This window comes from Delphinapterus leucas, chromosome 7 (genome assembly GCF_059928025.1).
Source record: "Delphinapterus leucas isolate spDelLeu-1000000601 "Yukka" chromosome 7, BTC_Dleu_Yukka2, whole genome shotgun sequence".
NCBI lineage: Eukaryota > Metazoa > Chordata > Mammalia > Artiodactyla > Monodontidae > Delphinapterus > Delphinapterus leucas.
The window spans coordinates 95,729,962-95,744,862 of record NC_143135.1 but is presented as its reverse complement, the minus strand read 5'-3'; positions in this window follow the sequence as shown (position 1 = coordinate 95,744,862).

Below are 14,901 nucleotides of genomic sequence, written 5' to 3'. Positions count from 1 at the left end.
GCTGGTTCAAACTGACTGTTGCCAAAGCAGGGGTCATCCTCTATTTGGAGGCTGGAAGACTGGAGAGTGTTGGTCGAAAGAACTAACAGCACCTGACTTTAGGGAGGAAGTTCAAATTGCTCACTAGTGTGAGTTGCAGTGGTTGAGAAGAAAATAAGCCAGATCTGGAGAAAACTTAATGCCTGGAGGCGCTAACCCTGCAGAATTGTGTCATGGAAGATAATAGTGGTATGACCTAAAACTCTCAGACATCTGGCCCAGGGGCCTCCCGGAAAAACAGCTGGTTTCTGCTGTTGCGCTAAGTGCAGGGCTTTTGTGTTGCTAGGTGAGAGATGCTAGCTGGGACAACAGAAGGGGTTTTGTTTTGTTTTGTTTTTTTGCGGTACGCGGGCCTCTCACTATTGTGGCCTCTCCCGTTGCGGAGCACAGGCTCCGGACGCGCAGGCTCAGCGGCCATGACTCACGGGCCCAGCCGCCCCGCGGCATGCGGGATCCTCCCGGACCCGGGCACAAACCCACGTCCCCTGCATCGGCAGGCGGACTTTCAACCACTGCGCCACCAGGGAAGCCCAGAAGGGGTTTTTAGAGGTTGTTCAGCCTTAAGGATTAAGAGATGGGATAAAACCAGAAAGAATGTCTAATTCAGGAGTTTTGTTTTGTGGTATTGTGTGTACTATAACCCTCCCCTTAATCTCCCCATCAAGCATTCAGTAAAATCCATATTACTGCCATGGTCTTAGAGTTGGATTTTTTTCCTTTTTGATTTAATTTGGCTTTTTAATCAGGCAAATCATTTACAGGGTCCCCAAATCAACACCATATAAAAAGGTACATTCCTAAAAGGTTTGCTTTTGGGCTTCCCTGGTGGCACAGTGGTTAAGAATCCGCCTGCCAATGCAGGGAACACGGGCTCGAGCCCTGGTCCAGGAAGATCCCACATGATGCGGAGCAACTAAGCCCGTGCGCTACAACTACGGAGCCTGAGCTCTGGAGCCTGCGAGCCACAACTACTGAAGCCCGCGCACCTACAGCCCGTGCTCCGCAACAAGAGAAGCCACCGCAATGAGAAGCCCGCGCACCGCAATGAAGAGTAGCCGCCCCCACCCCCCACCCCCCGGCTCGCCGCAACTAGAGAAAGCCCGCGCGCAGCAACGAAGACGCAACTCAGCCAAAAGCAAAAACGGAAAGGTTTGCTTTTATCCTGCCCCCTCCACCCTGTTCCCTCCCAGTACCCCCCTAGCCTCACAAATCACAAACATACCAAAAAATATTTTCCTCTTTCAATCAGGATCCGAGGCTTGGCACCGGTACAGGAGAACCCATAACCCTAAACATCAGCTCTGGTAATAACGCTGTTCAGGTCCAGAGAATCACTTCACGTCTCATAATCTGTGTCCTGGAAACATGAGGTGACTGTCCAAAATGCCACAAAGACCTGTGGTTTGTACCAGGGAGGATTTGAGCCATTGAGGCACTTAGGGAAGAAAAGAAATACATTAATTAACTAGTCAAATCCTCTTTCTTTTCTTCCTGTTCCAGTTTGTGGTTCCAGAAATACTCAGAAATTAATGCGGTATTTGCCATAGTGGCTGAGGAACATTTGTAATATTAATTCATATTTTAAAAAATTTGTCTATATGTGAGTCTGGATGAAACACGTGTGCGTATTTAATTGGTTTTAGCCCTGTTCTGATTTAAGGGAAGGACTGGAAAAAAGCAACTTACAATTTTAGGCATTGATTTAAAAGGATGTTGAGAGCAAGTTCATGATAATGGGACTGACATGGTTTAGTAAAAATAAAGGTGAACAAGGTCATTTTTTTAACGAAAAATCCAGAAGCGTTTTTTGCGCCATATACCCCGTATGGCACATAGTTGAACTTGTTACTAGACCTTACCTTGACTGTGATCATGATGGCTTTCTTTGGAATGTTAAAAAGATTATATACAATATTTCCTGGACCTACCCAAAGTTGAAACATCTTAGGAAGACACATATCACATCTGACCTTCCAACCGTTCTTGGAAGCATGACGAGCATTCTGGTTACAGGCTGTTAAAACAAGTAGATATAATTAACACATGATGCTAAAAGAACTTGAAGAGTTAAGCAAAACAACAGGAGATTCTCAAATAAAGAGTAAATCATGGTCACAAGTAGAAAATGAAATTATTCTTGCTACCCACAGATATTTGAGATGGACTGTTGCTTACTATTAATAATATTGGCAAAAGTTTAACAAATCTAAATCTAAGCTTGACTATTTTAGTTTCTTTGTTTTTTTACAATTGATGAGCCAATATTGATACATCATTATTACTAACTAAAGTCCATAGTTTACATTAGGGTGCACTTTTGGTGTTGTACATCCTATGGGTTTTGACAGATGTGTAATGCCATGTATCTACCATTACAATATCATACAGAATATTTTCATTGCCCTAAAAATCCCCTGTGCTCCACCTATTCATCCCTTTTCTCCTTCACCCCCAGCCCCAACTCCTGACCATCACTGATCTTTTTACTGTCTCCATCAGTTTGCCTTTTCCAGAATGTCATATCATTGGAATCATGCAGTACATAGCCTTTTCAAATTAGCTTCTTTCACTTAGCAGTATGTATTTAGGGTTCCTCCACGTCTTTTTGTGACTTGATAGCTCACTTTTTTTTTTTTTGCATATGCTCTTTTTTTTCCCATTTAACATCTTTATTGGAGTATAATTGCTTTACAATGGTGTGTTAGTTTCTGCCATATAACAAAGTGAATCAGTTATAAATATACATATATCCCCATATCTCCTCCCTCTTGCGTCTCCCTCCCTCCCACCTCCCCCATCCCACCCCTCTAGGTGTCACAAAACACCCAGCTGATCTCCCGGTGCTATGCAGCTGCTTCCCACTAGCTATCTATTTTACATTTGGTAGTGTATATATGTATGTCCATGCCACTCTCTCACTTTGTACCAGCTTACCCTTCCCCCTCCCCATATCCTCAAGTCCATTCTCTAGTAGGTCTGCGTCTTTATTCCCATCTTGCCCCTAGGTTCTTCATGACCATTTTTTTTTTCTTAGATTCCAATGTATGTGTTAGCATACGGTATTTGTTTTTCTCTTTCTGACTTACTTCACTCTGTATGACAGACTCTAGGTCCATCCACCTCACTACAGATAACTCAATTTCATTTCTTTTTATGGCTAGATAGCTCACTTTTTTCTAATTCCTGAATAATATTCCATTGTATGGATTACCTTCCAGTTATCCATTCCCTTATTAAAGGACATGACGCAGTTGCCTCCAAGTTTTGACAGTTATGAATATATCTGCTATAAACATCTGTGTTCAGGTTTTTATGTAGACCTAAGTTTTCAACTCATTTGGGTAAATACCAAGGAGTATGATTACTGGATCTTATGATAGGGGTATGTTTCACTTTATAAGAAATTTCCAAACTATTTTCCAAAGTGGCTGTACCATTTTGCATTCCCACTAGTAATGAATGAGAGTTCCTGTTGCTCCACATCCTCTCTAGCATTTGGTGTTGTCAGTGTTTTTGGACTTTAGCTATTCTAATAGGTGTGCCATAGCATCTCCTTGTTGTTGTTGGGGTATTTTAAATATTTATTTATTTATTTGGTTGTGGCAGATCTTAGTTGCGGCAGGCAGGCTCCTTACTTGTGGCAGGCGTGCTCCTTAGTTGCAGCTCACAGGCTCCTTAGTTGCAGCATGTGGGCTCCTTAGTTGCGGCATGCAAACTCTTAGTTGTGGCATGCAAACTATTAGTTGCGGCATGCATGTGTGATCTAGTTCCCTGACTTGGGATCAAACCCAGGGCCCCTGCACTCGGAGCCCGGAGTCTTAACCACTGTACCACCAGGGAAATCCCTCTCCTTGTTTTAATTTGCAATTCCCCAATGACAAATGACGCTGACATCTTTGGATATTTGCCATCTCCACATCTTCTTTGGTGAGGTGTCTGTTGAGGTCTTTAGCCCTTTTTTTTTTTTCTTTTTTCGGTACGCGGGCCTCTCACTGTTGTGGCCTCTCCCGTTGCGGAGCACAGGCTCCAGACGCGCAGGCTCAGCGGCCATGGCTCACGGGCCCAGCCGCTCCACGGCATGTGGGATCTTCCCGGACCGGGGCACGAACCCGTGTCCCCTGCATCAGCAGGCGGACTCTCAACCACTGCGCCACCAGGGAAGCCCCTAGCCCATTTTTTAAATTGGGTTTTTTGTTTTCTTATTGTTGAGTTTTAAGAGCTCTTTATAAATATATTTGGGGATTACCAGTTATTTATCAGATATGTGTTTTGCAAATATTTTCTCTCAGTCTGTGGCTTGTCTTTTCAGTCTCAACAATGTCTTTCACAGAACTTAAGTTTTTAATTTTAATGAAGCCCAATTTAACAATTTTTTTCTTTCACAGAGTATGCCAAAAATTCACCGCCAAACCCAAGATCACTTAGATTTTCTCCTGTTATCTAGAAATTTTAGAGTCTTGCATTGAACATTTAGGTCTATGAGACTGTTAATTTTTGTGAAACATGTAAGATCCGTGACTTTTGCATGTCCAGTAGTTGTTTTATTTTCAAAAGGATGAAATAGTTTCTTTTAAATTTCAAAATACTACCTAAAGCTAAAGAGGCTGCATTCTAATAAACTATAAGGAAATGAAGCTTGACAGTGCACTCTGTTGGCAAGGCACTGGAGAAACAGGCACTCTCATACATTGCTGGTAGGAAAGTAAAATGTTACCACGCCAGTGGAGAGGAGTTTGGCAATATCTACACAAACATTATTACAGACCTGCCGTAATCAATACAGTGTGGTACTGGCATAAAGACAGACATTCATGGACTTCCCTGGTGGTCCAGTGGTTAAGACTCCATGCTTCCACTGCAGGGGGCGCGGGTTCAATCCCTGGCCCCGGAACTAAGATCCTGCAGGCCTTGTGGCACAAGAACAAACAACAACAAAAAACAGACATTCATATAGACCAATGAATGGAATAGAGAGCCAGAAATAAACTCTCACATATATAGTCAAATGATCTTCAACAAAGGTGCCAAGACCACTCAATGGGGAAAGGACAGTCTCTTCAACAAACGGTGTTGGGATAGCTACATGCAAAAGCATGAATTTAGACACTTAGCTTACACTATATAAACAAGGGAACTCTACTCAATACTCTGTAATGGCCTATATGGAAAAGAACCTAAAAAAGAGTGGATACATCTATATGTACAACTGATTCAATTTGCTGTACCCCTGAAACTAACACAACATTGTAAATCAACTATACTCCAATAAACATTTTTTTAAAATGGAACAAAGACCTAAACATAAGACCCCCAAACTTTAAAATTCCCAGAAGAAAACATAGAGGGAAAGCTTCATGACATTGGACTTGGCAATGATTTCTTGGATATTACACCAAAACGATAAGCACCAAAAGAAAAAATAGACAAATGGGACTACACCAAACTTGGAGGCTTTTGTGCATCAAGGAACACAATCAACAGAGTAGGGAGGACAACCTACAGAGTTGGGGAAAGTATTTGCAGATCGTGTATCTAATGAAGGTTTGTGTCTGGAATGTGGAAAGAGCTCCTACCACTCTACAACAGGAAATCAAATAGCTTGATTGGGGATGGGCGGAAGATCTGAAAGGACATTTCTTCAAGGACGATGTGCATTTGGCCAGCAGGCATATGAGGGGATGCTGGGCACTTCTGGTTCTGACAGAGGTGCTGGTAAAGGATGCCACCTTGTGCCCAATGGGATGGCTGCTATCAAGGAAACAGAAAATAGCAGGTGTCCTCAAGGACATAGAGAGGATAAGCCCTTGTGCACTGTTGGTGGGATTGTGGAGTGGGACAGCTGCTATATAAAACAGTACGGAGGGTCCTCAGAAAACTAAAAATAGAACTACCATATGAGTTAGCAATCCCACTTCTGGGTATATATCCAAGAGAATTGAAGGCAGGGTCTTAAAGAGACCACTGCAAAGAGAAGTCCGCGCACTGCAACAAAGAGTAGCCCCTGTTCGCCACAACTAGAGAAAGCCCTCGCACAGCAACAAAGACCCAGCACAGCCAAAAATAAATAAATAAAATAAATAAATTTATAACAACAACAAAAAAAGTGTAAACTGGAAATTACCCTATATTAAATAGTTCTTCCTTATTCCTTTTTTTTTAACAGCTGCATTGTACTCCACTGGATTTACCTACCAGAGTTTTGTCAACCAATCTCCTGTTCAGACTTTTAGATAATTTTCAATATTTTGCAATTATAAATAATGTTACACTAAATTTTCATTTTGTTGAAAGTGTCTTAACAGTAAATTCCTAGAAGTGGATATCTGGGTCAAAAGGTAAATGCATATGTAGGTTTTTTGGTTTTGTTAATAGTGGTAAAAAAAGCATAAAGTAAAATTTAACTTTTCCACCCTTTTTAAGCAAACAGTGCAGTAGTGGTAAGTATATTCACATTATCGTGAAACAGATGTCCAGAACATTTTTGCCTCGCAAAACTGAAGCTCTATGTCCATTAAATAAAAACTCCTCTTTTCCCCTTCCCACCAACCCCCAGAAACCACCGTTCTACTTTCTGTTTCTATGAATCTGACTACTTTAGATACCCCATATAAGTGGAATTGTATAGTATTCATCTTTTCGTGACTGGCTTTTCTCACTTAGCATGATGTTTTCACGTTTCATCCACGTTGTGGCATGTGTCGGAATTTCAACCACTTTTACGGGTGAATGATATTCCATTGTATGAATAGACCACATTTTGTTTATTCATTTATCTGTCAGTGGACACTTGGCTTGCTTCTACCTCTTGGCTATTGTGGATAGTGCTGCTATGAACATGGGTGTGGACCCTGCGCCACCAGGGAAGCCCCAGTTTACACTTTTAAGTGAAAAAAAGCAAAGTGCAAAATATTATATATCGTTTGGTACCTTCTGTGTAAGAGAGACGGGGAAATAAGAAAACATAGGCGGTTCCCTGGTGCTCAGTGGTTAAGAATCCGCCTGCCAATGGAGGGGACAAGGGTTTGAGCCCTGGTCCGGGAAGATCCCACATGCCGCGGAGCAACTAAGCCCATGCACCACAACTACTGAGCCTGCACTCTAGAGCCCGCGAGCCACAACTACTGAAGCCCGTGCGCCTAGAGCCCGTGCTCCGCAACAAGAGAAGCCACCGCAATGAGAAGCCCGCGCACCGCAACGAAGAGTAGCTTCCGCTCGCCGCAACTAGAGAAAGCCCACACACAGCAACGAAGACCCAACGCAGCCAAAAATTAAAATTAAATTAAATTTTAAAAATAAAATAAAATAAAACCATCATAGTAAAAACTGGTTCAGGCCAGAACCATTAAGGGATGCTAACGTATCTATTACTTATGTAGTATCCCAGCCTGGGGTGCATAACCCTAATTTAAGCACAAGATTACACCAGACAAATCCAAATGGACAAATATGAAGCAAAGTCTGAGGAACTGTTGCAGATTAAAGAAGAGTAATGAGACCTGAGGGCTAAAGGCAATAGAGAATTCTGTACCAGAGGGGAAAGACAAATGCCACAGTGGCCGTCATTGGGACTCTTGTCAAACTGGAATATGGATTATAGACTAGAAACGTTTTGTATCAGTTTAAATCTTCTAAATTTGGTAACTGTTTCGTGGTTGTATGGGACAATATCCTTCTTCTCAGGAAATACTGAAGTATTAGGAGACCTAGGAGCATGACGTACGCAACCTACTTTCATGATTCATAAACTCAAATTATACATAAGTGCACACATATCAAATAAAAATTTTTAGTTAAAATTTTATTAAAAATTGTAATTTAGAGAGGATAAAAAAGCAAAATCTGGGGAATTCCCTGGCGGCCCAGTGGTTAGGACTCCTCGCTTCCACTGCCAAGGGCGCGGGTTCAATCCCTGGTCGGGGAACTAAGATCCCGCAAGCTGCAGGGCACAGCCAAAAAAAAGCAAAATCTGTGGCAAAATGTTAATCACCTTTGACACTAGGCAAAGGGTATATACAAAGACTCTATACTATGTTTGCAACTTTTCTGAGTGTTTGAAATCATTTCAAAATAGAGTTAAATACATATACACAGAAACTAAAACAAGGAAATAAAAATGTTTGCATGGGCCTAAAGGAAAGGAATCACGTGCAAGTAATCCCCAGACTAATTTCTAGAGAGACTAACTTCTGGTCAAGTTCAAATTACAGTTTCAATTGCAGAGAGATTTGAAGAAATGTAGCAAAATACTACTCTTTGGGTTTTTTTTTTAAATAATAGGTTAGCACCGAATAATTTGAAAAAAGTAAAACTTAAACAGCAAATGGAGCTAGATATTGGTTTAAAATATGTTGAAAATTATAATGCTTTATAAGATGAAAAAATATTTTAATATTTTTATTATTAAATTTTAATAATATAATAAATATTATATTTATTATAATAAATAAATTATAAATAGATATAAAATATAAATAAATATTAAAATTTATTATTAAAATATTAATATTTATAATCTGTGACTCCTTTATAATATTTGAATATGACATATTGATTCAATTCTGACCTAAGTATTGCTTTAAAAATATTAGTAATAATTTCAGCTTGGAGCAAAGTTTCTCTTTATTGAAATTAATTTTGTAAACATCTAAGAACAACAACTCAAGAAAAGTAAGTTAATTTGGCATTACTGGCAACAGAATATGCATTTGGGATTTTGGCAAAATGAAGGCAAGAAGAATTTATTTAATGGAATATTATATAATAACTATGAGTTGCATATGACTTTATTATCCATCCAAGCATTGCTGGGCCAACGTGAGAACACCCAGGCACGTGCAATGATAATTTAATTAAATTATCTTGGATATTTTGCTGACTTTGTCATACAAAAACTACAGCTTCACATATTTTTTAATTTTGTCATTAGAAAGGCTATTTGTCAAGGTAAGAGGACAGAGCATATTTAACAGAGTTGGTTAGCCTTCAAATAATTCAAATATTTCAACCTTCATTTGTATCTGACCTGGCCACACAAATATTGGTGGTTTTGGTCCTTTCATTGTTTCTATTTGAGAGTATAAATATAGATGTAGATCATATAAAATATTCTTACACAAAAGGTAGCATTCCACATGTAGCATTCTATATCAAGCTTTTTAATTTAAAACTATAGTCTTCAACTATACCTCAATAAAAAGTGTCAATGACCCCCAAATAAATAAATAAATAAAATTACATTCTAGTGATCACTCCATGTCAGCGTATAGGGAGTGTCCTAATCCTTTTAACAGCTGCATATACTCCACTGAGTGGAGTTTATTCAAAGATTGTTTATAGGGGACTCAAAAGTGTTGTGTCCCACCTCAAGTTGGATGTGGTAAGGAGAAAAGGCTACCAAGAGGCTCTCAGTCATGGTGGGTGACATAAGGGACAAGGTCCCTCCCATGCTTATCTTTCATTCTAGTGTGGAGCTGTTATGATCAGAGGGATAGATTGGCTTGTTGAAATAAGGCCATAACCCAGGTGTAGCAGCAGCCTCCCCAGAAGCTCAGTCACCCAAGGGAGAGGATGAAGCTGGGAGGGGAAATGGGACCTTAGAAAGTGGGACCTTTTGTTCTGTCCCTCTGGGGCTGAACTCAGATGGATCTAAACTGATTGGCAGGTGTTCCCCTACTCAAAACCATTTATACACACCCTGCTGTGCTAGATCATTTACCAGGGTTTACAAATCCTCTGTAATCTGGCCTCATCCCTCACTAAATTCATTCCTCCCTTGCAGGATACTAACCAACCGCTAGTCGTCTCCTGCACAGAGCATGCTGTCACACTCCATTTACCCAGGTACCTACCATTATCCCTTAATTTGAAGTTAGGTGTCAACTCTTCCAGGAAGCCTTCCCTGGTCACCTCAAGCTGAGTTAAGTAACTGTTTCATGTGCATCTTTGCACCCTAGTACTTGGCACGTTGTATTCTAATTGTTTACTTGTCTGTCCCCCTCACTAGAGTACAGAACTCTCAAGCACATGGACCTCGTCTTAGTTATCATCCCATCCCCCGCCCCCAACTTAGTACCCTAAACACGATATCCTAGTTCAGTTACAAGACAGAGAAGGGAGCCACCACAATGCCCTTTTCCTTCAAAGCAAACCCTATCTGTCCACATGTCACCTCTATTTGTACTGCAGTGCTGTCATCGCTCAGGACGAATTGAAATGAGGCCGAAGAGTTTGGTTTCTGCAACTCATCAGTCCAGCTTTTCAGTACCCCCATCCTCCCACCTTCTCCGTAAGATGAGAGAACAATTGAAACTAGGGGCGCCAGGGGGCGCTCTCAGGCAGAGAAGAAATAAAGAAACCATTATAAATCTAAATTTCAATTTCATCACATCATTTTGCCATTGCTCAAGAACCTGCGGTGGCTCCCCATTGCCTACTCTATCTCAAGATCCAAGTTCCTCCCCCATGACCTAACTTCACCTCATCTGCCCAAGCTCTCACAGAGATGCACCCGCTACCCTGTTGAATTTCTATTTAGCCATGTAACAGTTTATTTAGTACCAGCTGTTTGCATAAGGGTGGTACCAACAGGTGGTAGCAGTGGCTGAAGCTCTCCTTAAGACACTCCAAGTAAACATATAATAAAAGTGAAAGCAGTGGGCTTGCTATGCAAATGGCAAGCAAGGTCTCCCAGCCTCCCCCATCAGCCTGATCTTCTAGCCAGTTGCCCGTGCTGAAGCTCTTCTTATACAGAAGAAGCAGTTTTCACTGTGCATGCCCCTTTCTCTCTTCCCCACCCCCTCTCATTGCTTGTGCCACTTGCCCTGCCTGGAATGATCTATCCTCACTCCTCCTCTATCTAAACTTGACTTTTCACTGAAGCCGCCACACTTCCAGAAAGCCTTTCCTGGCAAGTGCAGGCAGAGTCCACGTGGATGCTCCCTCTTCTGAACCCCTGTTGCATTTCCTGTTTATACCACATAATTTGGTGATATTCCAATCCGCTGCTTTCATTTCCATGATATGCTTACTCAATTCGGCTGTAAATCATGACAGGTACGGGGCCCGGGTTTTGGAGTTACATCAACCTTGGTTCAAATTTTAGCTCCTCGGAGTGATCACAAAGTTCTGGAACTAGACAGTGGTGATGGTTGCATAACACTGTGAGTGTACCTACCGCCACTGAATTGTACACTTAAAATGGTTAAAAGGGTAAGTTTTATGTTATGTGTATTTTACCACATTGAAGAAAATGTAGCTCCATGACTCACAGGCTGCCTGACTTTAGGTCATGTAACTCTTTTCACTTCAGTTTCGTCATTTTTTGTTGCAAAGATCAAGATAAACATTAGTGATGAAAATGACCCTTAAGTGACGGGCTGAGTTGTAAAGCACTGTGCAAATATTAGCTATGAGCAGCTTCTTCTCTCCTTCCGAGCACTGCCATGTCCCCTCTGAACAGTCACTGGTTTGGCCACTTGCCCAAGATTAGCTAATTAAATGGCAGTGTTGTCTCAAAGCCACCAATTCCTTCATGGAGTTTACAGCCGGGTGTTGGAGACCAAAGTTGAACCAGCACTTTCCAGTGTGATTGGGACACAAAGGGAAGGTGCCAGGGAGAGCACAGCCCCTGGGGCTTTTCTCTGACTCTGAATCCTTCCACTTTTCAAGTCCCCTTGAAGCCCTGGGCCCTGGGGTATGGGTCAGGGAGGCAGGGTTCAGGTCATCGACTTGCCACCCCTCTTCCCTCCCATCTCTCTCCCCACCTCCAAGATCAGCTGTGGCAACTACAGAGGGGATCGCAGGCCCCTGCAGGGGTGCAGTGGAACAAGGCTCCCCTCCTCCAGGGCTCCTCCTGGGTTGTTCAAAGCTCTGTGTGGAAGGGAAAACGCAATGCAGAAGTGGCCTTCAGGGAGGAGACACAGCAGAACCCGGGATCCCTAGGCTTCCTGTAGGCTCCTCTCTGGTAGACTACCTAGGCTTTCCTCAGGGACAACTCAAAGTCAAATTTAAACAGCTCTCTGGGGACATTGCTCCTCCTGGGTGGTGGTATTTTGGGGAGCGGATGTGAACTTCCCTGAGGGGGAGAGGTGTAGGCTCCCAGCATCCTGCCCTGTGCCCTCCCCCTGCCCCCAACTTGCTCCATTCTCCAAATTTAGGATGGCAGGAGGAAGTGGGAAGATGTTTAGGTCCTCCGAGGCCAGAGAGCAGAGACCCAGCACTGGGAGCGAAAGGCTCCATTCTTACAGCTGACAGGAGTGGATCCAGCGGGGCTAGAGGGCGACCCAGAAGCCCGCACCCCTGCTCTGATGCCGAAATCCTGGCTGCGCAGTCCTACTCTCTCCTCGATCAGAGGTCACTGCACCCCCGGGAGGCCGTCCGCAGGGACTCCCCACGCAGCCTGGCTCTCTCCCCAACACCCCAGCCCACCCCTACTCGCAACTCTGCCCCTGCCCCCCTCACTTCCCAAAGCGAAGGCTGAATCACCACTACCAGCCCTCGCTGAGAAAGGCCTGGAGACCGGATTCGAGGCTTCCGGAGAGCCCCAGGGTCCCCTGCCCGAGCCCCTCCCCGGCCCGCCACGGCCTGAGCATTTATGGTAATGTTTGGATTGGTGCGAGAGCGGCCGGATGCCCCGCCTCCCCGCGGCCTCCGCCGGTCAAGACCTGGGGAGCAGGGGCTCCTGGGATCCCCTGGGCTGAGGCCCTGGGTGCTGGAGGGCTCCCCACGTGGAGAGGCCCCTGGGGTCTGAGAGGACTAGAGGGACAATCTCGGTCTGAAGGGTGGCTCAACAGGGCGGGGGCTAGGATGGGAAGGATGTGATCCCCCAAAGTATACCCCACCCACTGCTATCCTCTCTCTGGTTTATGGGTCCCTAGTCCCCAGGAAGAGTCCCCATGCACCCACATCCTCTTTCTCTTTCTCTCCCGCACTCCCTGGCAGAGAAGGGCCTGAGAGGGGAGGCCAGCAGCTCCCAGGGGAGTCGCTGGAATGCTGGGAGCCTGGGAACAGACCCCGCAGTCAGTCCCTGGGAAAGCCAGGCTGTGGGAATCCCACCCGCAGACCCCTCCCCAAGAGGCGACACCGGATGCCAGAGACAGACCCCACCTCCCCAAGAGGGGGGCTTTGTGAGAGTGGGAAAACCCCTGTCCAAGCCCCAGCCTGGCTCGACCCCAGAGTTCAGTAGGCCAGCTGTGACGGAGACGCCCCTCCCCCGCCCTCCTCTCCCCGGCCTGCTCCAGCATAATCCCCGCCATTGTGCCACCACCTCCCTTCCCCCTCCCCTTCTCTGCACCCCTGTACAATGGGTCCTTTGCCTCCTCCAGCACTCAGGGTGGAGATGAACGCACTCACGGTTTTTCCAAGTTTAAAAATAGCCCCTCCCATCCCCCCCCAAGTCCCCCTCCTCCTCTTCCATGGTGTTTCTGGGGCACACCTCAATCCAGGCCGCACCTCCTTCTTCCTGCCCCCGGGTCAGGTGCGAAGGACATGGGTGAGACTGCGTCCGGCCAGGATAGGGGCTGCTTCCCCCCATTCAACCTCTTCCCCAGCATCTCCCACCCAGCCCCGCAGTATCCGGTTTCCTGGCCCGCTGATGCCCTCAGCAGCGACTGCCCCCCGACCCTCCTCCTACCCAGTTTTTCACTCCCTCAGCACAGTCTTCTCCCAGCTCAGATCCCGACTCTGGAAAAATTCTCCTTCCTCCCCTCCAAAGACTCAGACCGAACCCTGCTTTGCAGCCAGGCCGGGGAGGACGCCCAGCCTCGGTCATGGCCGACATTGCTGACCCGCCCCTCCACCCGCAGCTCCTTCTCACTGCAGCTGTAAGCTTGCCTTTCTAAGCTTCCTTCCTCCGCCCAACCCGCCCTCCTCATATCCTCCCGGTTAAGGCCCCTCCACCAGAGGGGTGAGTGGGAGACCACTGTGCCCACTATGAGAGAGAGAGAGAGAGGGCTCCTGGGTTTAATCTCACCCCAGCGAGCCCCCAGGGGCAGGCCCAGCCTTGTCTTTTGACCTCCAACTCCACCGGGGTGGGGGGGCACAATGAAATGAAAGCCCCCGCTCACCCAGGAGACGGGAGCTGAGGGACCCAGACCGCGGCCACCACCCCACCCAGCCTCAGTTTCTCTACCTGTGGTCAGACCTATGCCCATGAGACACACCGAGGGCATTCTGCACCGCGAATCCCCTCGTGTCTGAGTGGCCTGGGTCAACCATGGGGGTGGAGGAAGGCAGCCTTCCTACCCTTTCCTTCGGAGAGAAATGAGGCCGGGCATTAGGACTGTGGCCTGGGGCTCTTCTGATCCTGGCCTGCTTCTGGGCAAGGCTGCCTCCACCCCAGTCCAGGCGCTAGAGTATCTGCCGACGGAAGGCCTGCCGTGGCCTCCCTGATCTCCCTTCTGCTGGACCTCCATCCTCTGTCACTGGAAGTTCTTGCCCTGCCGCCTTCTCTCTTTCCCGCGATTGCTGGAGCTCTGTCTTCTGGCATCTTGGAGGAGTTGGAGGGTTGATCCCCTCCACCTTCTGCTCCTTCGCCCTGTGCTGCTGTCACCCCCCTTTCTTCTGTCTCCAGTCCCCTCTGAGTCCTCTCCAAAGTCCTGACCTCTTTCTGGTTTGCAATCCTAGTGTGCCCCCCTGGTGAAGCTGTCCTGGAGTTGTCTGCCCCCTGACCTCTGGCAGCCCAGATCGCCCCAAGCTACTGGCTTACTTAAAGGACAGTCTTTGTGCTTCCTTGGTGGGGACATGCAGGACACGGATGTCACCCTGGGCTCTAACCTCATTTCCCCTTCACTGGAGAGGCAGCTTCTCCACCCCCACCTACATTCACTCGGCTCAGGACGAAGAAGAATTAAGAACTGACCGTCC